General features: G+C 32.7%; 1 protein-coding gene and 1 long non-coding RNA gene across 5 annotated transcripts in view; one reads left to right on the top strand and one right to left on the bottom strand.

Moving 5' to 3' along the window:
* The window catches only part of LOC115888961 (probable beta-hexosaminidase fdl), a 172353-nt gene that overhangs the window by 67515 nt on the left and 80545 nt on the right, over positions 1 to 24293 (top strand). The window lies entirely within an intron of this gene.
* Positions 177 to 23092, bottom strand: LOC115888962. Its single transcript, XR_004051340.1, has 4 exons — positions 22983 to 23092; positions 20943 to 21070; positions 3754 to 3885; positions 177 to 655 (listed from the first exon to the last, which is right to left on the bottom strand). It is a non-coding gene; the product is annotated as an uncharacterized LOC115888962 (long non-coding RNA).

The following is a 24293-nucleotide window of genomic DNA, read 5'->3' as shown; positions in this document are numbered from 1 at the left end:
TGATAAAGGGAATAAATTTCTCGAAAACTTGACAAATTGAAAATTAGATATATTAGCCCAATTGGTGAACTTTGACTGCATCCTCACTAGTATTTAAGAATTTTTTCTCTTAAATCTTTAATATTTTATTTCTTAACACATTTTTATATTATTATCTATATTTTTAGACTGCTCAGTAGGAAAATGAAACAGGGATTTTCCACAATACAACAAAATACATTACTTTTTAGACTTGACGCGCACTTTGGTAACAATGTTTGAATATATTGTAGGGTGTGAATTGGTTTTTTATATCGCTGTTGTAGCACCAGAGATTTCAACCCCAACTGTACTGTTCAGTAGTTAACTATATATGATATTGCGTTAGTCAGGAAAGGGAAATGTTAATACAATCACTTGGTATGGTGCTGGCTTGATAACCAAACTTTTTGATCACATTGTATACACATATTAGTCACTCACTACTACAGTATTTTATTTATGTTTAAGTATTTATTAACTTACGTTTTGTGCAGCTTCTACTGTATAAATTTGCAATGATAGTCCCGGCTCTCTCCAGATCATCGACGACAAACTTGGACTTGATTTTCTATTCGTTTTATGACAACAGTAGCACAAAACGAATATGGCTAAAATTATTCCACCAAGCATAAACCTGTAACAAAAAATACATGGCTAGAGTAAAACTAATGATTTGCCATTATCATCATTTTGGTATTTATAAAGACATCTTTTTAAAATGTTTGTTTCTTCCAATAATTTGTCCTTAAGTCCAATATTCGTTTCAAATGCATCTATCTTCGTACACTTTCTTGTACTCAGAGCGTCAGTCTTCGATTTTTAAACAATGCTTCAATGGAACTCAGAACCAGAATCAGAACTCGACTTGTAGCATAATCTAAGTAGGTATAGATCATACCAAATAAACTTTTAGTCACGTGATTAAGCTGGACCGGCACAGCGTTGCCCACTTCTACATATTTTCTTTTAATCAAAATATTTTAGGAAACAAAAATAAATTAATTATAAATATATAAACAGTTATTATTTACATCAAAAATCTCATCTGCTTAATAGCACTTAAGGGGCATATAGGGCAATTACTACCGCTTTCCGGTTCAAAATATTCTAATAAGGTTGCGATGAGTTTTTTTTGCAACGGCTATTAAGCTTTCTTGTATACTTCGCACTAAAAGAGGTTCTAAAAAGAACAATGTTCGACTGCAAGGTCTGCTAGTTAAAATTTTTAAGCTTAAAGTATCACAACACCATTCATTTAAACCAAAAACTCGTAATACAAAACTAAAGTGTCAAAACGAATGACAATGTCAGCAAATAAATAAATAAATGTGGCAACTTGATATTTTTTACAGCAGAGCTCTACCACCAGAATCCTGAAGTTTAATTGGTATCTCTTATACGTGGAATTATTATAAGTCGGCAGACTAGTTGTAAATTGGATGTTAGTAGTAGTAGTATAAATTGGCAGTGCTAAACAAGCGTCCAGACCACATCTTATCTATCGATAACTAGTTTATCGACGATCATTCACGTGGAAATATGCGCACCATCCTCAATATTCTTTTACCTTAAGGCGCGTATCCATCTGAGCACGAACGCGAACGAGGCAAGGCGAGGCAGAACGAATGCCTCGTTTGAACTTTGAAAACCTCAAATTGAAATCAGGCGGGATAGCGAACGAGGCACCGATCCACAGCCGTGCGGCGTGCGGCACTGTCGGCAGATAAAGAAACATTGCAGGTGATGATTTGAAAGTTTCTTTAATATGTCAACCTTTTCTTCCAAAACATCTGCAATTTCGCCCCAGGCATCCTCTTTTTTATAACATTATAGTAAATTTCATGATCTTTTTTCCATAAAATGGGTCGCTTTTAATAATATTTAATTAAAATTGACGTTTTTTCATTACTCCAGTTCATACTGCACAAGTTTATTATGACAAAAACACATGAACCAAAACAAATTTAACGAATTAAAGATTTAAACGGAAGCGCGAGGCAATAATACAAAATCGCCGTCCACAACGAACCGAATGGTACTCAAGTTCCATTTGATGTACCAATTCTCTACGGATGGCAGCCGAACAGCCTCGGATCTAACCGAGGCAGTTTGCCGCTCCTCGGAAACCCGTCCACATTCGTATGCTCGCCTTGCCTCGTTCGCGTTCATGCTCACATGAATACGCGCCTTTTTATGTTGGCTTCTGAGCTGTATTGAGTCTTCGTTTAAAAAACAATTTAGACTTGTGCTTTGACCGTTGACATGTGTACGAGAATAGGTTAGCTGAAACGCGGATAATCAAAAACAAACGCAAAGGTAACTAGCTTAATACCAAATAAACAGTGTTCAGTCCAGACATGGTTATTATCGTTTCAACTGAAGAATGAACTTTGCTCATCATTAATAATCCAAGTCTAGTCTTTGTCTTAATCTTGGTATTGCAGGGTCCAGTTTTGGTCTTGCTGTTACATTTTTGCATGTCTTTTTGCACTTAATAGATTTTTACTAGAGATACTTTCTACACAGAAAATATTCAAATAACTAGCATTTTACTTACTGACATACTTACTGTCATTACTGGCTGACGAGTATTTGACACACATCAGACGCAAGGCGTTTTCTTTCATGAGCTTTTCTGTAACTGAAACGTGATGTTATCTGTCTTCCGCACTCGAACATTAAAAAATCTTATTACTTGCCTCTTTACTTTTTGGTTTTCGTTGTTAACTGAGTTTACAATTCTTCTCCATTGAGTTCTATTATGCGCCGCTTCCTCCCACTGATTCTACATGGGTTATCCCCTTTAAGTTTTCATGGAAAATATCCTTGTACCCTTTGATTTGTCCACCCGGTTTCTTCTTACCGTCTACAAGCTCACCATAAAGAAGATATTTCCGTAGGCGGTTTTCTTGCATCCTGCATACGTAGCCAGCTCATCTTAAACGGGATTTAGTAATCATGACTTCAGCGCTCTTGCAGCTAACTTTTTCAACGACTGATACGTTTGAGACATGGTGGTACCATTTGATTCTTAAAAATTATCTAAGGTGTCTCTGTTGCAGCTTGTTTAATGCCTTCGTGTGCCGGCGGTACGGCACCCAGGTTTCGCTTCCATATAACATGGTACGAATTATTGTTCGGTACACTGCTAGTTTCGTTTATAAGTTTAAGACATGATTGGAGAAAACCCTGTCTTTTAATTTCCAGAATGCTCTTGAGGCGCTGCTAATTCTGTGCTGAGTCTCAGAGTCGATATTGGCCTTTTCCGAAAAAAAAATGTTTAGCCTTTTTTTTTTAAAAAATAGTTTTTACTCTCTCGTCCTCTATTTTTTATTTTGAAAGTTGGCAACCCTAGCTTAAGGCCTAAAGCCTCGTATGCCCAGATATATGTGTTCAGCATTTCTTGTAATTGCTGTAACGTTTTTGCAAATAGAGTCAACGCAGTCATCAGCATATCGAAGTTCTTTGATGAATTTTAAACTTAATTTTGTGCTTGCCCGTGTTTTTATACATGTCTTTTTAATGCAAATAAAATTTAAAAAGCAAATAATAAATTCAAATGAAATTTAAAAGAAAGGAACAATGTTTGTATGACAAACGCTAGTCTTTGTATTCTATTTTGGTACAAGACCAAGACCAGAACCGCATGACCAAGACCAGTCTCGGTCATCAATATAGATTATAGATATTGGTTAATCAAATATTTTCTTATGTAGAAACCATTTTACTCACCCTCCCAAATAGACGTTGACCCCAGGCACCGGGGCGGGGGGTGACCCAGGTGGGGTGCTCATGCGAGTCTGATTTATGTAATTTTCATTGGGTCTAGATGATATTGCGAATTTCTTCATGTATACTTTGCACCTAAAACAAAATACCTGATGACTAAGTTATTGAATTATACATATATAGGGAAATTAAAACGACTTTGGGTGCACGCCATCAATGTCACCATGCGTCGTCTTATGGAGTTTGCTGGTGGTCGTATTATGATGTGCAACCAAAGTTATTGTAATTTCCCTATAGAGCAGAATTGGAATATATGTATAATATTAATTAGCAATGTCAATAGTGAGTTTTCGGTAGAAAATACCATAATATGATCGAAAATACGATACGTACAGCGTCATAGTACCTTTGAAAAAAAAGTTAATTACTTTCAAAGCAGAATTATTTAGATTAATTATTCTATTTTTTGTTGACCTATTTATTTTTTCCGTCAATTACTGTAATTATTCATCTGCATATTTACAAAAAGTTTAATAATATGGGTTATCACTAATAGTAATCTTAATACCATATAAATACAGTTTGTTACAATAATTCACTAGAGTGTCATTTATTTCCAGTAATGTAAAAAGTAACTTTCCATATTAGAAGTAATAAATCAAGAATATAAACAAGAACATTTCTCTGTAGAAGATATTGTAACCTATATATATATATGCTACCATATACCTGTGTAATTGATAACTAACTACCCAGTTTATTAACATTATACAGGGCCCGGCAATAGTGCGTCGGGCATCTGTAGCTTTAATTATTGATATAGAAACAAATAAATATTATATTACCAATTGATATTAGTAATTGTTTTGGTTATCCAGTCATCATTGGCCATCTATCTTGACGCCAAAAAAATTCACATCTTTTTTGGTAAAATGACCTGGTTAAAAATGTTCTATTTATCCTTTTGTTAAAACGGAATGCTTGTAATACTTTATTTGTCAATAAAATAAAAAAATATATAGGGAAGAAAAGTACAAAACCAAATTTATTTATTCCTTAATTTACATTTTGATATAAATAGTAATATAGGTATTTATCAATCTGACGTCAAAATTTATAATAATAATAGCTCCCGTATATAGCGTTTAATGCCTTGGGAGTAGCAAGGTACAGCTTGCTATATAATAATACTAGAGCCGTTCGGTATACAAGGATATAATGACGTCAAAATTTTACCAACCTTAAACACAGAATATTACCGTTGATATTACACAAATAGGATATAAATGATCATTTTCTGTCGTATGTTATATGGAATATACTCGAAAATGTATTGAAGGTCAAAGGTAAAGAGATTATAATTATTATGTATGCCTTAATTAGATATTAATGTATTTTTTAATCCAAAATGTTTATTTTTTTGTTTGTTTGGTGTTTTCGAATAAGTTCTTTTTCGAATCATACATGCCATCAAATACAGAAACCAAACTACATTACATCTCATTAAGTCGAAAAAGGGATATAACGACGCGTATTTATATTTTAACATCAAAACAACAAATATACATATCAATTTGTTGTTTAAAAAAATGTAATACAGTAATTATTCTGCATTTTATGCTTATTTTTATTAAGCCATTAAATACAGAAATTTTATGACATTTCATAAAATATTGTAAAAAAATACTAGGTACCACTTTATTTATACTATATTTTTGGAAAATATATTTATGATTTTTTAATATTTCAACTATTTATTATACACAGTCATAGCCAACGCCTGAAGACAGGCACGGCACCGCAATAAGAAGAAAAATGTGAAGATTCATTTTTGATATATGTATTATATGTTACACTTTGTTAGAGCTTTTTCAATAACAATTTTAAAGACCCAACAGGGTGAAAAATATATAGAGCAAAATCGACAAAAAAAGTGTATTTCTAAGTGTATTCTTTAAAAATCTAGTATGCATTTACAAAATGTTTCATAAAGCACCAGTTGCGGTATCCATGATAGTACCCTTTTCCAGGCGGTCCAGTGAGCAAAGTTTTGTCACATTTAGGGAACATTAGGGAACAGTTATCTGCATTTAATTGCTTCATATCAGGCACAAGAAGGGCCTGGTAACGTATCCAAGAACACATTTCCCTTAAAGGAATAAAATGCCTACTGGGTATATTTATGCATGTTATGCTAGCTACTAACAAGAGAAAACATGTGTAAACCAACTTAAAGCGGAACTCAAGAACCATGGAATTAGAATCCTCGAACGGACTAAGACACTCGAAGACATTTCTCAGAACTTACGACCTAGAAAAATCAAAGAGTTTCAGTCATTTAAGCAAGAATAATCTTCGGATTGTCACAGTGTTTTTAACAGGACACTGTCTCCTCAATGAACACTTCCTAGATTGAAGCTAAGAAACAACGGCGAATGCAGATTCTGTGGGGAAAATGGAGAAACACCAGAACACATCACTGATTGCGCCGAGACGATGATCATTCGTACCATAAACTTTGGTACGGCTGATGTGGAAGATGGAGAGCTAGCCTCTGTGGAGCCGTCTTAGATACTGGCTTTTGTCATAGCCCTGAGACTGTATGATGAGTTATAACCCGTTATAACTCAAGAAAGGGGAACGCTCAATAGATCTGTAAGGTTGCGGTGATTAACCCCCCCCCCATACATTCTACATTCTAACTACTAACTACTCTTATATATTTTCGTGTTTTTAGGTGTATAATTAAATTTTTGATTGATTATTTTCTACAAAACACATTTTAAATGTATAGTTGATGTTATTTATTATTACTTACATTCGACTTCAAATTACAAAATCAATATGGGATATCGACGTTAATATTTGATATCGAAAAAATGGCAGGTTGATGATATATTAGTTCAGTTCACTCTTATATGGACATACAGCATTACGTTCCTCATAGCAGAGACAGACATAACGTATAATTTAAAAATATAAGAGTTATTAAAATAATAGAAGTATATAGTTATTTCTGTACTACTGAAAATAAGCTAAGCCCGAAATATTATCGTTGATCTGAGAATTATTTTATAAATAGTAATTTCTAGTGATGGGAAAAAGCGATTAATTTCAATAATCGAGTACTCGAGTATCAAGCGGTTGCAATAACCGAGTGATCACTCGAGCGATATATCACTCGTATTTAAAAATACGGTTTTCACCCGTCGCATGTTGTAAGTACTCGTTAACGCCAAGCGCCAAGCAGTAAGTTGTGTGCGCAGGGCACATATTCTTTCGGTAATGAACGGCAAGTAGTAAGCAGCGAGCTATTCGCTTGATCGCTTGATTTAGTTTATTTCGAAGCATTGTCGATGTAGGTCGTAAAATTGTGTCCCTCAAGCAGAGTTTACACTGTGTCACTTTGGATGTACAACCAAAATGAATCACTCAGATTGAATTCATCCAAATTGAACATCCTTGTTTATATATTTTTATCCAGTTCGCAGCAGTTCACTGTTTCATCTTCCGCAGGCTGCCACCTCTCCCAGTGTTTTCTATATCGAGGTTGGCCGCACGGGTCGGCGTCGGCTGTTTACATTTTTCACTTGCCGTTCAATCTGGATGAATCAACGTTCGTTGAACGCTTCTTTCAACATAAGTAGGAAGACCGTCAACTTGTTTCATCGTTCAATTTTAGTGTACACTATGGATGAAACAGTGATGAAAGGCAATTTATACTTATCACTTTGGATGATTCATCCAAGTTGTACATCCAAAGTGACAAATGTAAATGAGCCTTCAGATACGCAACGGATAAATATACCTGGTGGATCTCGAAAGTGGCTCACCCCTATAACTTTTTTATTTTTTCAGATGAAACAACGAAATTTGGTATGTTAGTATATGACATAAATTAGGATTGATTGACATATTCAATTGTTTTCGATCACTTCCGGTTTCCCCGGAAATGACTACAGCTTATGATTTTTAAATGGCACCCTCGGTATTTTTTTACTTTATTCCGTAGAAAATAACACTCTGAAAGAATGACATATCACATGTCAACTTTTGACATTTTCGCATATGGTTTATTTGAAATTGTAACATGCGGTTCATAACGACAATTTGACTCGAAGTACCAAGTTTATGGTATCAAATTATTCGTAAAAAAATTCCTTTTCGAAATATGCTAATGAGCTACCCTCGTTCCATTTGAAACAAAATTGAGATATGATCAAAAATACGATTTGGGCATCTTTTAACCGGCCGGCCAGGACAAGACACTAAAAACATTAGACGATCAAATTTATTTTTCCAAGACTCCTTGATTAAAAATTAGTGTTTTTAACACAGACATGGCACTCTAGATTGAGATTTAAAATTCAACTTGTTTATGAGCGAATATGTCAAAAGTTGACATATGATACTCATTCTATTTAGAATGTCATTTTCTATCGAATAAAGTAAAAAAAAATACCGAGGATGCCATTTAAAAATCAAAAATTGTAGTCATTTCCGGTGAAACAGAAAGTGACAGAAAACAATTGAATACGTCAATCGATCCTAATTTATGTAATATACTAAAATACCAAATCTCATTTTTTTATCTAAAAAATAAAAAAGTTAGAGGGGTGAGCCACTTTTGAGACGCACCCGGTATATACGGAGTCGTATAAATTTGCTACCTTCAATGTATGTAGAAAATTCGCTCGGCTTTTTATCGAGTATGTCACATTAAAATCGGATTTCAATTTATTTCATTCTAAGATCGCTTGCGTTCGTCGCTTGGTACTCGTAACTTGCATTGCTCGTTCATAATCGAGCATTGTCGATTATTTCAATAATCGAGTACTCGAGCGAATTTTCGCTCGAGTTATCCCATCACTAGTAATTGTCCAAACAAATTAAAAAATCAATTAGCCTAAAAAATTTCATGTGGTGCATTGGAATCATATTTTAAAAAACGTTTTATTTTCGTTTTGTACACTAATGTTTGTTGATTTATATTACTTGTTTCAACTGAAAACCTTCAGAAAACGCCACGCGCCGCGCCTCGCTTACACGATTAGGCCACACACTCGATCAAACTAAGGCAATTTGCTGGACATATACCAATTAAAAAATTCTAACTTGAGACATTTTTTCGGAAAATGTGTCCTACAAACTTCAAATTTGTTTAAAATAGTCATAACTTTATTTTATATAACTTATTGAATAGCACAGAAGTGTTTTCCAGAATATATATTTTATTTCAATTTTCGTATTAAATTGGCTACTGCAAATTAAACTGCATAATTTCATACTTATCTTAAAATTTAACGAACTTTTTATCATGTTTTTATTCTATATAAATTATAAGCTTACGATTTGTCTAGTTCTTTAATACTAACATGTATTTAATAACAATAATTATTTTGATAATCTTATTATTATACAGGTTGTCGCAGAAATAAGTGCAAGTATTTTAAGGGATGGTAGATCTGGTCAAAAGAAACATTTTTTCTCTTTACCGTTTTTCAAATAAGTCCAAAATAATCCAGTTATTTTACTTTGAAAATTTCCAAAAAAAAAAGATTTTTTGCTAAAATAGAGAGCAACTGGATATTTTCTAGGTTTTCTTTCATGTAAATTTAAGCTACTACCTATGTTGCCATATTATCAAGAAATTATGTTTCTTAGCTTAAAACTTAAAAAGTTTCCAATTTTTTTTTCAAAAAATTTCAAATTTTCAATTTTTTTTGCAAAAAATACCTCATAGGCGTGTTTCTGAGGCCGAAATATACCACCAGTTAAAATACTTGTACTTATTTCGGGGACACCCTGTATAGCATATCAAAATTTATTCTTTAGATTTAAAAAAATTCTTAAGTATGCATAAACTTTTTTTGAGGTTAAACGGTTCCTTAATAAAAATAAATATATACTATATTGTATATTGAAGTGGAACTTCTTCTTACTTCCTCCTATCTGTCTGTCCGTCTGGTCCACGGTGTGCACTCACATAGCTTATACCAAACTTATACCCACTAAATTTGATCGCGATTGGACGACATCAACTGTTGACGTTTTTAACGTCAAAACTGTCACAGTGACACGTGTCGTAAACGGTCAAGTTGGCCTTGGTCCAGTCTATAGATTTACCAAGTTTCATTTAAATCGGACCATTTTTTGGTTTAATTCATTGATGATGGGGTTTGGTAGTGCACGAAACGTCGTCAAAATATGATTATAAAAATATAGATTAGCTTTTAATAAATAAAGCTTCAATTAATTTTCTTAAAATATTATTAAATTTTCGTTATGAATGAATCTAGGTTAGGTTAGAGATCTAATAAAGCTATGCCTTTTCATATTTTACAAATTGAATTAACGAATTCGACATATCCGTTCCTCACTCCGATGTTACTTTTCCATAAAATGATTTTACGGTGCACAAAATCCTATTTCGTTTTGACGACGTTTAAAAAACTAATTACAGTACGGCCCTAACGCCACTTTTCCATTGCATTTTATCGCAATAAAATTTTTAAATCTCCCCCTAACGTTAAATTGGATATAAACGTGCGAGTGTGCGAAGGAAACTTTTACAGAGTATTAAAAAGGGATATAATTATACGGCTTAAACGGATATAAAGTCCAGCTAGTAATTATCGAATATAGAAAAAACTTTAGCAAAAATGTAATAACAGCTTTACTTAATTCAAATGGTTCCATTTTTGTGGTTTATTATTTTAAGTACAAGAATAGTCCAAGAATAAATTAATGCAACAACAAAATAAACCATATTTAGAACTAAGATCAGATGACAAACGGTACTGAAAAATAAGATCAAAGTAGATATTGTGACCTGCCTTAACACAGAGGCAACTGTGTCTGCTTCTTATCAGAAAATACCAGGATTGATCCCAGTCGCTATGGTAGATTTATTTATTTATAAATAAAAATATTTATTTATCTAAATAGAGTGACCAGCGAGCCGTCATGCTTCAGTTCAATTTGAATGCTTATGGCGCAATGGTAAACTTCTACTTCTCGTCCGTTAACTATCGAAAGAGTATGGTCACATTTACTCTCCTCCATTCACGCAGTTGTGCAACTCTCAACTGTTCAAGAACACGATCACTCCATTCAATTGAGTCATAAAGTTCAAAACTGTTCCGCGCCATATGGAGGCACCATATCGCGCACAGCTCCTTTCAGAACCGTAAGTAACCCAGGGCGTAAGTAACCCAGGGCGTAAAGCTCTGGAACTTGAATTAGCACTTAGTTTTGAGCAATAAAAAGGATTGGAAGAGAGAAACGTCTGCTCAGCAGTTAAAAGGCCATACCATAACTTCGTATACTGATGCTTCCAAACCAATGCAGGAACAGGGATCGGGGTATTTGGGCCGAGAAGTAAATACTCCGAACTAATGGGCACCTATCCTAGCATCCTACAGGCAGAAATCTACGCTATCGAAAGATGCGTACAACTTATCTTAGATAGGAACTATCGAAAAAAAAAATAGCCATCCTATCTGATAGTGAAGTAGCGTTAATTAAATTAGCAGCGATCAACTCAGTAACAATCAATTCAAAATTGGTCAAAGAATGCATAGAGAAGCTGAATAAATTAGGCCAAGAAAGCAAAGTCCTCCTACTCTGGGTGCCTGCTCACCAAGGGATAGAAGGCAATTAAAAAGCAAATGATCTAGCTAGAAAAGGAACGAACACTCCACTAACTGGACCAGAACCGTTCTGCTTCCCAAGTGGTAACTAACTAAAGGCGGAACTGAAGAACTTGGAAGACTCCGCAACCTGGAATGGGAATCTTGCAACGGTCTAGGACTCTCGAAGAAGTTTCTGAGAGCTTACGGCCAAGAAAAATCAAAGATCTTCCTAAATTTGACTAAGAACAATCTTCGGATTGTCACGGGGTTTTTAACAATTCTGGTCTTTTCAAATTCTGTGGGGAAATTGGGGAAACACCAGAACACCACATCACTAAGTGCGCCGAGACGACCACCATTCGTGCCAAGAACTTTGGTACGACTGATATTGGAGATGGAGAACTACCCTCTGTAAAACCGTCCCAGATACTGGCTTTTGTCAAAGCCTTGGGACGGTATGATGAGTTATAACTCAAGAAAGGAGGGCACAATAGATCTGTAAGGTCGCAGTGATTAACTCCCCTCCCACTCATTCTAAATTCTAGATGTGTTGACTAGGACAGGCTAGAACCAAAAGCAAAGGCGTGGTTTTAACGTAAAAAATACGAAAAAATGTTAACGCCTTCTTCAAAAGCGAATAAATCCAAAAAAAAATAAAGATATTGAGATGAATAAAAAACAAACTATCGAGGAGAATATACACCTAGATGATAAAATAATTTTAAAATCCTTGCTTTGTTAACGTACTTCACACTTCACAGATTAACGAACTTTCACCAAAATATCAACATTTTGTTTTCCCTCGTATAATTGACAGATGGCAACTTACATTTTTAATTTAGAAAGAGATACTAAAAAGTCAAATAATTTAGCTACAAATTACTTAAAGTAGCATCAAAATCGGTCTACTAGGACCTAGGACACAATATATAAAACTTTAAAATATATGAAAATTTTCAGGTGCCCGTTTTTCGTGCCGGTATACAACCACTTTACTTGTTTTTGTCAAAGCCCTGAAACTGTATGATTTGGAACTCGTAATAGCTCAAGAAAAGGGACATACAATAAATCTGTAAGATCGCGGTGATTAACTCCCCTCCCAAACATTCTACATTCTACAATACTTTACTTGTAAAAATCTGATGACATCTATCCCACGAAAATACGAGAGGTCGCCTGCATTCTGTATAGGTGGTGGGCATTTTAGAAGTACGGATATCTGTAGTTTCCAGATCAATTATGTATTTATTTCATCTTTCGAAACGATCGGTTATACGCCAGGATAATAAAACTTTTACGGCCTTATACCTACCACACTGTGGATATACAGAGTAAATTTAAAAATGGGATAGGAGCCTGCAAGAGGGGATATAAAAGGTAATAGACTGTCGCGGTCACAAAATTGCGCCGTTTGACGACCGAACTACGCTCGATATTTGCGAGCCTGGTCTGGCAGATAATTCTTCTAAACTCCAATTAAGTTTCGAAGATAGATTGCAATAGGAGATATAAGTCTATAGAGTGCATTTATTTTAAAACTTTATCTAATTAATATGTCCTACAGTTTAATCACCGCAAATTACACTACCTAATACAGGGTGGTTTAAATTGTATTCCATAAATGTCGGCAGTATATTCTGCAGAAAAAAAAATAAGTAAAAAAGTTTGTATAAATATTTGTCCTAAAACGCTTAGTTTTAGAGATACAGAGTGTAGAAGTTTAATTGTTATTTCAATTTTTCCAAATTACCGTCAATAATTGAATGGAAATTGGTGTTTAGGAGTTTTTTGACCTGAGAATTTTGATTTTGATGTTAATATGACTCCTACTTGTAGGGGGCGCTACCTACATATTTTTTAACTGGTATGAAGAGTAATAACTTTTCGTCCGTACCTGTACATAAAACTACTGAGTAAAAAAATATACAATTATGCGACGTTTTTTTTTTCGTAAAAAGATGTCTTGGTAAAAATTGCTACAAATGGTTCTCGAGATATTTGGAATCTAAATTATCAATAGCTGTCATCACTGACATAAATTAAACATGTTGACTAAATAGTTATTAGACTGAAATCATAAATTTGAAATGTTTTTGTGCCAAATGTTTAACAGAAACTTTTTTATCATCACTTTTTCGAACAAAAATTTATGATTAATTAAAAAAAAAATAAGTTCACAAATTTATCATTTCAGTCAAATAAATAATATCTACTCAACATCATAATTTTTTGTCAATAATGACATATAGTGACTATTTTCCTTCTAAATATCTTGAGAACAGTTGCTCGTAGAGATTTTTACCAAGAGATATTTTTTACTTAAATAACCATGGAAATGTATATTTTTTCACTCAGTAGTTTTATACAGGTACGGACTAAAAGTTATTACTCTTCACAACAGTTAACACATGTAGGTGCCGCCCCCTACAAATAGGAGTCATATTGACTTCATAATCAAATTTCTCATGTCAAAAAACTCCCAGACACCAATTTTCATCCAAATATTGATGTTACTTCAGACATTATTTGGAAAAAATTGAAATAAAAATGAAAATTCTACACCTTGTATCTCCAAAACTAATAATTTTAGAACATACATTTATATAAACTTTTTTATTTATTTTTAACTATAGAATATGCTTTCGAAATACAGTTCCGATCATCCTCTATGTCAAAAATAATATAACAACTTTACTTAATACTAATAAATCTAAAACCCTATTATTACGTTTGGTCAAAATGAAATGGCGTCCAGTTGGCAGCGATCTGAGTGAAGCCATTTTTTCGATCTTATGGTATATTTTTATATGTAGATTTTCTCAATAATTGTCATCATCATCATCATCAATTTCAGCTTATTCAACCATTTTCAATTATGGTGTACCCTCCCTCACATATTTAGATACTCTCTTTGTAGATGGGCCCATTGTTGTGCATTGTTGGCTATGCGGGCCCAAAATATCCTTCCTAATTTCCTAATATCATGGTCCCATCTCAGGTTCGGTCTTCTTCTAGGTCTCTTAATTCCTCGTGGGTGCCATGCTCTAATTTTTGTGGTCCATGTCCGTTCTTCTTGCCAGGTGTCCTGCCCATTGCCATTTGAGGGGTTTGACTCTGTGGATGACATCTATTATCTGGGTCTTTTGTAGTATCCACTCTATTCTTTTACAATCTCTCTTGGTTATTCATAGCGTATTTCATTCCGTTGAGCGTTATGCTACCTGCAGTTTCCTTATGATATCCGTTTTAAGTGTCCGTTAAGTTAAGGTTTCGCATGCACAGGTCATGACTGATAGTGCACATTCGTCGAATGTTTTCTTCTGGAATTCTTTAATGGCATTCTAGATTTGAATATGATTGATTTTCTTACATAAGTACTCCATGCTAACCTAATTCTTCTGTAGTCGAATTGTCCAAAATATCTACTATTTTATATAGTCTTCTACTATTTTCAGTGCTGTGTTATTTATTAGAATGTCTTTTCTTTCCACTAGTTCGTTGTACATTACTTTAGACATTATTTTTTTAATAATTGTATTACATATTTATTAGATATATTTACTGTTTCACCCTACAAGGAGTAATGTATAAGAAAGCATATGAATTTCTCTCTACTTTGATATTAACATCGTCTATGGTAACACTGGGACTTACATAACAAAAATCCTAGGCAGAAGATTGCCAGAAATCCTAGACTTAGATAAATCAACGGCAAAATGGAGAAATTACTATTTTTGTAAACAGCCATCGTAACATGTTTGACAGTATTTTTGATGTATTATTTGATTTGGAAGTATAATAATTTAAGATTATAGAACAACATAGATTATTTTATTACTAATCATATATTGAAAACTTTAAAACTGAACTATAAAATACGATTATCCATTATCATCAATCATATTTCTGTAAACTCAGGCTAGGTACCTACATAGTGTTATTATATTAATACAATAGTGTGTATCAAAAATGTCAATTATGAGTAGATTCGTTTTGTGCATTATTTTAATGCCTCAATTAATTATATCCATATGTCAATAACTCCTATGATTTATTAAACTAAACTTATCAGATACGTTTTAAGCCTGTCATATTTCAGTGGCGGCTCGTGGTTCAATATTTTGGAGCTGCACGACATTAAAAACAAATGGTCACACGACCAAAAACCTAGCAATTAGGGATCGTCATTTTCTTGATCTTGTCTTGATCTTGTCTTGATCTTGTCTTGATCTTGTCTTGATCTTGTCTTGATCTTGTCTTGATCTTGTCTTGATCTTGTCTTGATCTTGTCTTGATCTTGTCTTGATCTTGTCTTGATCTTGTCTTGATCTTGTCTTGATCTCGTCTTGATCTTGTCTTGATCTTGTCTTGATCTTGTCTTGATCTTGTCTTGATCTTGTCTTGATCTTGTCTTGATCTTGCCTTGATCTTGCCTTGATCTTGTCTTGATCTTGCCTTGATCTTGTCTTGATATTGTCTTGATCTTGTCTTGATCTTGTCTTGATCTTGTCTTGATCTTGTCTTGATCTTGTCTTGATCTTGTCTTGATCTTGTCTTGATCTTGTCTTGATCTTGTCTTGATCTTGTCTTGATCTTGTCTTGATCTTGTCTTGATCTTGTCTTGATTTCAAGACAAGATCAAGACAAGAAATTATTTTTCCTTTTCAAGACAAGACAAGAAATGACTTCTCAAGATCAAGATTTCTTGACAAGAAATCATGAAAATCTTGAAATTTCTTGAAAATATAAAATAAAAAAGAAATACTCATTTACTTAGGTATTTGTATATTATATGAATATTCATTAATTGATGGATAACAAAATTATTAAGCAAAAAATATTTGTACGAAGCCGCACTTTGTCGGATGTCCAATGTCCAAAGTTGACATAAGTACGTCCAAAGTTAGATGTCCAAAGTTGGCATACTGTGGGCCAAATTAAATTGGAACCTTTTTTAATGGCTAATATTTTTTTATTTTTAAATGTTTTTGTTATAATTTTTTGGATATGTTATGGCCTACGATATTAGAATTAAAAAAAACTTTTCAAAGCGGGTCTACTTCAGTGGCATACAGACATTTTGAATTAACGCAAAACTTTTAAAATAAAAAAAATAATACATTTTAATGTACGCCACTGAAGTAGACCCATTTTAGAAAGTTCTATTTAGTTTTTAAATCAACATCTTAGGCTATAACCATATTACATAATACTAATTTTTTTAGATATTTAAAAAACTGCAATAAGTATAAAAAATATTTATTGTTTTATAAGAAAAAAATACATATTGGAGAAACAAAAAACAAACACACGGTTGCTGGAATTTAAAAGTCATGGTAATATTAGTTATGGCATTTAAGGCTTCCAACTAAATCCAAATATATTAAACAAATCTTCCATGAAAATAAATATCCAAGTACAAAAATATTTGTTTTGCAAAAAAAAAAATACATATCAAAATAGCAAACACATCAAACACGATAACAAGAACAGCTTCTAAAAAAGTAATTTTTATTTACGCGCGGTTGGTAAATGCTGCTTAAAAAGCTTAAACTAGTATTTGAGAGCCATGAATTAAGGCACATGAGACACCGTACTGAATCGAAAGCTAGTCTATTTCTACTTTTTGTAATCGGCGGCCTTTGAAAATATTCTTTCAGAGGGTACAGATGTCGCTGGTGTTCCAAGAAAATTTCTGGCCATTTTTGCCAACGAAGGGTATACATTTTCGTGCCGTTTCCACCAATCAAGTATATCATCGTTATTATCTGCTCGAGGTTCACTCAAATATCGATCAATTTTAGGTGTCCAAGTTTTAGACGTAATAACTTTCTTAAATAGGCAAAAATTAGAAGCTGCATTATCAGTGGTTACACACCCTGGATTAGGTTAAGTAGACCGTAAGACCTTAAAATATGATGTATGAAATATGTATAATGAGCCCAAGTTTTTGAATTTTTTAAAAATTAGATGCCTGACCCTCGATTTTACGCATAAAGCATAAACATCACATTAACCAATCTCATCGCGACTTTTAAACAGAGGGTTCCCCTTTAATAAACGAATTTTAAACGGGAGTTCCCCTTTTGTCACGATATCAAGAAATTTTCTTGAATCAAGACAAGAAATCAACTCTCAAGAAATGGTCCAGACAAGATTTTTTTTAATTCTTGAAAATATTTCAAGACAAGACAAGAAATTGCTTGTCAAGACAAGATTTCTTGTGTTGCCGATCCCTACTAGCAATGTCTCGGTTTGAGCTAACAGATGGTCAATCTAGTGCTGCAAATTGAAGGATCTTATAATTAAAATTTTCTTTTCGTGAAATGGTCACATTTTTTGCCTCTTTTAAAAAATGCCACATCGCATAGTTTTTGTAAAAAGAAATTGAAGAATTTATTTTTCCAAAGCAGACCCACAATTATACAGGGAGTTTCAATATTTCGTGGACATAGACCAGCTACGTATTTTTTAGATCAAAATAAGTTAATTGCAAATAATTTACCTTTATACAAAAGTGCTTTGTTTGCCCGTTAGAGGGCATCAATCAAAGTAACCCGAACGTTAATTAATTTAATTTTTTTTTAAGCTTTTTATGAAGCTTGTCGTCAAATATAATTTGTGATACTAACACAAAATTCTATATTTTCGCCAAATAGATTAGTATAGCTTGGTATAGCATAATAGATTTTATGCGCCTCCATAACTTAATGTGACTAAAAATATTTTTTTGAAGTCAGCTTTGGAAAAATATTTTTTTTTCTCAGAAAGTATGCACCATGTCGATTTTTGACAAGAGACAAAAGATGTAGTAAATACTAGAGGGGCCATTTTACGAAAAGAAAATCGGCCGTCGGTGGAGTTTTGGAGAAAATATTTATACTAATATTTATGTAGTAGTATGAGCACTTTTGTATAAAGGTAAATTATGTGCAATTAACTTATTTTGATCCAAAAAATACGTATTAGTTCTGTATCCACGGAATATTGGGAAACCCGGTATATGAAAACAATAATTATATACCAATAGACCTTACCAATTTTCTGATAAAAGAGGATCTTTTATGGTAGATATAAAAACACTTGTTACTATTAATAATTAAATAAATAATAGCAATTTTTTTTTATTCGAATGTACAGATAATCGAGCTAATGTTAAACGGGGTAAATAACCTCTTTTATAAGGAATACAAAGAAAAATAGTATATCGTTACCATTTTCTAGTTGGATATCATCTTTTTTTATTCGGTTCGTATGAAAGGGTTCGAAAATCTACATTTTCTTTTATTTTTATATGTACATATGTGGACAATAACCTGCTGATATCATAATTGCTAATATGTTTAATATTCATTTATTTCTTATTACCTTTTTGAGTTATTTCAAGTGTACAGGGTCGGTCAAATTCGACGCTTTTAAAGGCAAACGCCCTTTTCTATAGGAGATAGACAAAAACTAATATCGGTGTCTGGAGCTCAATTCTTGTCAAAAACATGATGGTGAAAACCGCATATCGATATCTGTTACCGTTTCGGAGTTACGGGGTGTTTTTCAAAAATAAGCATTTTTAACAAATCGCTGTAACTTTTTTGCTATGGAAAATTTTGTATTTTTAAAAAAACATTTCCAAAGCACCTTTTTACGTAGAATTTAATGGTTTAAGTATAATTTCTTTAAAATTAATAATTTAAGAGTTATCAACAGAAAAATTGATTTTTTTTGGGACACCCTCTATATTTTTAATTAACTGTAAAGAATTTAAAATTAGCTTTCCAAAAATATAGCACACTTGATATTTTGTTATAGTCTCCTTCGAAATACAGAATTTTTAAAAGTTCGCCACTTTTAACTAGTAGGCTTTGGACCCCTTATTGATGATAATGCCCCTAATAGAACTCGCAAACATATTTTTTCTAGCAATACAAGGCACCGCCTCAGAACGCTGATGTTATCAGCAAATTTTTGCAGCCAATTTCGAGAATAATTAAATAGCTAACCAAGATCCCAGCCGTTGGCCATCAAGGCGGACTTAGTACCTATGGATTTTTATCTTTGCTGAAGAATAAAGGCTCTAATTTGTAAATTACCCGTATAATCTAGACACAAATTAGAAGTACTTAGCGGTTATGCGAGGTTATCTTTCACTCCTACTGAGTTAATGAATTCCGCGAGAAATGTTCAAAAACGGTCCCGTCTGTCCATAACAGAAGACGGTCGACATGCCGATCATCTGTAGCAAAATTTCAAGTCTTGGTTTGCTATTAATTTTTATTGTTATTGATATATTTTAAATGTGTCGATGTTGTTAACTATAGTTTAAATTGTTATAAAATTCTGCATCTCACATTGCAAATATTATTTTCGGTTTAATTGCTGTTCACAGCTAGAATTTTTTTTTGATTCGAAGTGGGCGAATTTTTAAAAAATCTATATATCGAAGAGCAATCAAGCAAAATATCAAGTATGCTATATTTTTGGAAAGGTAATTTTAAATTACTTTCAATGAATTAAAAATATACAGGGTATCCCATATAAAAAAGTCAACTTTTCTGTTGATAACTCTTAAATTATTAATTTAAAAAGATATACTTAAACCATTAAATTCTACGTAAAAAGATGCTTTGGAAATGTTTTCATAAAAATACAAAATTTTCCATAGAAAAAAAATGATTGTTAAATGCACATTTTTAAAAAACACCCCGTAACTCCAAAACGGTAACAGATATCGATGTGCGGTTTTCACCATCATGTTTTTGATAAAAACTGAGCTCCAGACACCATTAGTTTTCATCTCCTATAGAAAAGGGTGTTTCCCTTTAAAAACGTCCAGTTTGACCCACCCTGTACAATAAATTTATCCATCTGCCCATTTTAATGCATTTTATTACCTATACATTTAGATAATACAAATGGACAAACATTATATCCCATCAAAAACATAGAATGTAAAAAATGCCAACTCTCACAACTACTATAAAAAGTTGTAAGATCTCATGTCAAAACGCCTCAGTTTATTTTGATTAATTTTTACTTAAGCACCTATTCAACAATTTTTTATAAATTGTTAGTATTCATATTAGATATTTATATTTATGTAATAATTATAATTACTTGGCAATTGCATGGCATCATAATTATAAGGGAATAATCTGCCATTTCGATTACTAATGAATAAAAAGAAGTAGAAAAAAGACTCAAAGTCTCGGTCTCAACGTTTATATTGTTAACAGTGACACGCGTGTTTCGCTCAACCGTTGTTATTAAAACAACTATTGTTTTAATATGTAAAATGTGAACTTGTGTGTGGATTGACTCTGATTATTTTTGTCTGATGATGCTCGTATGAGAGAAACACGTGTAACTATTTAACTTAATTAAACGTTGAGACCGAGACTTTGAGTCTTTTTTCTACTTCTTTTTAATTTAAACCAGGTCTCTTTGAGAAGAATGGACGCCTTCTTTAAATTATTAGTGAATAGCCTGTGATCCAATATGTTATGCTTACTTTCATAGCAACCACTAGTTTATCAAAAATAACAGAAAAAAAAATTAACATACCTGGTAAATAGCGCCGCCGTGTTAGACACCAGTTACCTCCTATTCCATTCCTGCTGGATCTTTACTACTTCAGCTATCAAACTACACCTTCCTAATAGCTATTCAGTTGAGGAAAAGGTCAAATAACACTGAAATTAAGAAAGAACGATCAATAATCATTTTGGTCGACGCATACAAAAATGCTATTAAATCTAAATTTTTACTTTCGATATTCAAGAACCATAAAATTGGAAGAAAGAGAACCTTGAAATTCTCAAATTTTATTATAATCTCCGGATTTACCAAAATTTCAATTAATCGAGTTGGTAGCAGTCGATTTTATCCAGCAGTCGATATAAATTTTATTAAATTTTAAATGATTTTAATGAATTAATAATGTAACAATTTCTGACGTGTTGCTCGTGTAATCGTTATGTTCCTTCAAGAAAACGAATGCATTTTAATAATATTTAGTGGTGTATTTTAAATTATTTTAGACATTAAAAATCATGATAAATGTTAAGTTTTTGAAGTTAAAAAAGGTACGTTTTTTTTTATAAATATGAGATACATTTTTGTTAAATTTTAAACTCTGTTCAAGACAAATTTATTTTTTATTTTATATTTATCAACTTTGTTGTATCAGAATACAAAGTTTTTTTTTGTATCCACTGGCATTTAGATGTATCCTTAAAATATATAACTATGAATAGTACGTACTAATTATACTGTATACAAGATATTTCATCGGAAACTACATTTTTCTTACATTTTTTGATTTTCGAAAAATATTTAGTTATTTTAAATAGTCTTCGTCATATTCTTTTTACTTTTTGTTTCTGACAATGGGGAAATATATAACCTCTGAAACGTCAAGTATTTTTCATTGGTTAGGAAAAAACCACTGAGTGGTGGTACTTATACTGGGTGCGCTCATCCCCTATAACTTTTTTATTTTTTCAGACAAAAAACGAGATTTTGTATGTTAGTATATGACATAAATTAGGATTGATTGACGTATTCATTTGTTTTCGGTCACTTTCTGTTTCACCGGAAATGACTACAACTTTTGATTTTTACATGGCACCCTCGAAATATTTTTACTTTATTTGATAGAAAATGAACATATCATATGTCAACTTCTGACTTTTTCGCTTACAAAAAATTTTTTTAATCATGGAGTCTTGGAAAATAATTTTGATCGTCTAATGTTTTTCGTGGCTTATCCTGGCCGGCTAAGATGCCTAAATCGTATTTTTAATCATATCTCAATTTTTTCAAATGGAACAAGGGTGGCTCATTAGCATATTTGGAGAAAGCAATTTTTCCAATAATTTGGTACCACACACTTGGTATTTCGAGTCAAATTATCGTTATGAACCGTATGTTCCAATTTCAAATAAACCATATGCAAAAATATCAAAAGTTGACATATGACATGTATGTTTCATTCTATTCAGAGTGTCATTTTCTATCGAATAAAGTAAAAAAATACCGAGGATGTCATTTAAAAATCAAAAGTTGTAGTCATTTCCGGTGAAACAGGAAGTGACCAAAAACAATTGAATAGGTCAATCAATCCTAATTTATGTCATATACTAACATACCAAATCTCGTTTTTTTATCTGAAAAAATAAAAAAGTTATAGGGTTGAGCCACTTGTGAGACGCACCCGGTATACAGGGTGAGTCTTAAATAAGTGTAAATATTTTCATGGCTGGTAGATCTCCATAAAAGAAACATATTTTCTCTTTGAAAATTTCCAAAAAAAATGTTATATTAAGAAGACTAAGATATTATGTTTTTTAACTAAAAGCTAAAAAAAGTTCCAAAAGTTTTTTAAAAAAAATCCGAATTTTCAAAAAAAAAATTTCGCGAAAAATACCTTATAATCGTGTTTCGGGAGTCGAAATATACTACTCCTAAAAATACTTGCAATTATTTAAGACTAGTCCTGTATAATATAAGATATATATTTTAAAGCAGTAACTTATAAACAGTATTTCAGATTATTAGTTATCTATTTAAGAAAGTTATTAAATTCATAATAAAAGAATGTACCTTGGGCTTATTAACCAGTAGAGGAATTACTAAATTAACTAACTAAACAACGAACACTAAATCAACTAAAAAGAGTATATAAACAAAAAAACATGCTTAAAAATTGTCGTACATTGCATATCGATCGACCGACACCGTTGGGATATTTAGCCTAAACTAGATAAGAGCCTGAAGGGTTTCCTGAAATAATCGATAGCACGGTTTATTGTGCCCACGACGCTAACGAACGATGTGGTGACGTCAGCAATTTTAAAACGCCACCATGGGAAAACTGTTTCCAAGGTAATTCCTTCCACATTCGTGGTACGTGGAAACTACTGAAAACATACACGAACTTTTCAATAATGCATTTGTTTAATTTATTATTGATCGAGGAATGATTGTAGGAGAATACCTACGCATGAAAGTAAACGCGTATTACCAATTTGGATAGTGGCATAATAAAGCATTACAGGCTTGTATTGTGTCAATAATTTATTGTATTTTTTTAAATATAATTAATTACGAGATATGCAGGGCCCGGCAATAGTGCGTCGGTCATCTGTACCTACACTGAAAAAAAGGATCTCTCAGTCGAAATGAATATGACTTTGACCCAAAAGATTGGCGCTTTTCAATAGGGCCAAGAACGACGTTTCTTTGCCCAAAGTATTAACTATCTTTTCATAAGCTTTAAAAAATTTCTTTAGAGAATAGAATAATCTATCTGTCCAAGGTATTTCACTCTTGACCCAAAATGAATATGCAAAGAAGTTCTTGCTAGATGAACAATAGTCTCTTTGATTCATGCAAAAATTCTTGATTGAAAAGGGACATTTCTTAATTAAAGAGACACTTTTCTTAAACCAATAGCGAATACTATTGACTCAACTAAAATTTATTTTGATCTAAGAGAAGTATATACATCATATACAGGCATATTACGAGGTATATTATTTTCTGATAAATTTAGGTTTTCCTGGTCTGTAGTAAGTAATGATATTATTTTCCTCGATAGTAGTTATTTCTGTTTCTTCACTCCTTGGTATTTTTTGGGGTGGTTCGTCACTCTACAAATTACAAAAAAATGGTACATCACGATTACATACATACAGCCGTACATACAGCCGTTACTCGCTGACGAGTATTCGACACACATAAAGAAAATGGTCACGCAAGGCGTTTTCTTTCATGAGCTTTTCTGTGACTGAAAAGCCCGATACGTGATGTTATCTGCCTACCGCACTCCGGACATTCAAAAATCTCATTGCTTTGTTGCCTCTCTACTTTTTGGTTGCCGCTGTTAACTGAGTTTACAACCCTTCTCCATTG

The sequence above is a fragment of the Sitophilus oryzae genome, unplaced genomic scaffold, assembly GCF_002938485.1.
Source record: "Sitophilus oryzae breed Bouriz unplaced genomic scaffold, Soryzae_2.0 scaffold_810_pilon_pilon, whole genome shotgun sequence".
Lineage (NCBI taxonomy): Eukaryota > Metazoa > Arthropoda > Insecta > Coleoptera > Curculionidae > Sitophilus > Sitophilus oryzae.
This window is presented reverse-complemented; position numbering and strand designations above follow the sequence as displayed.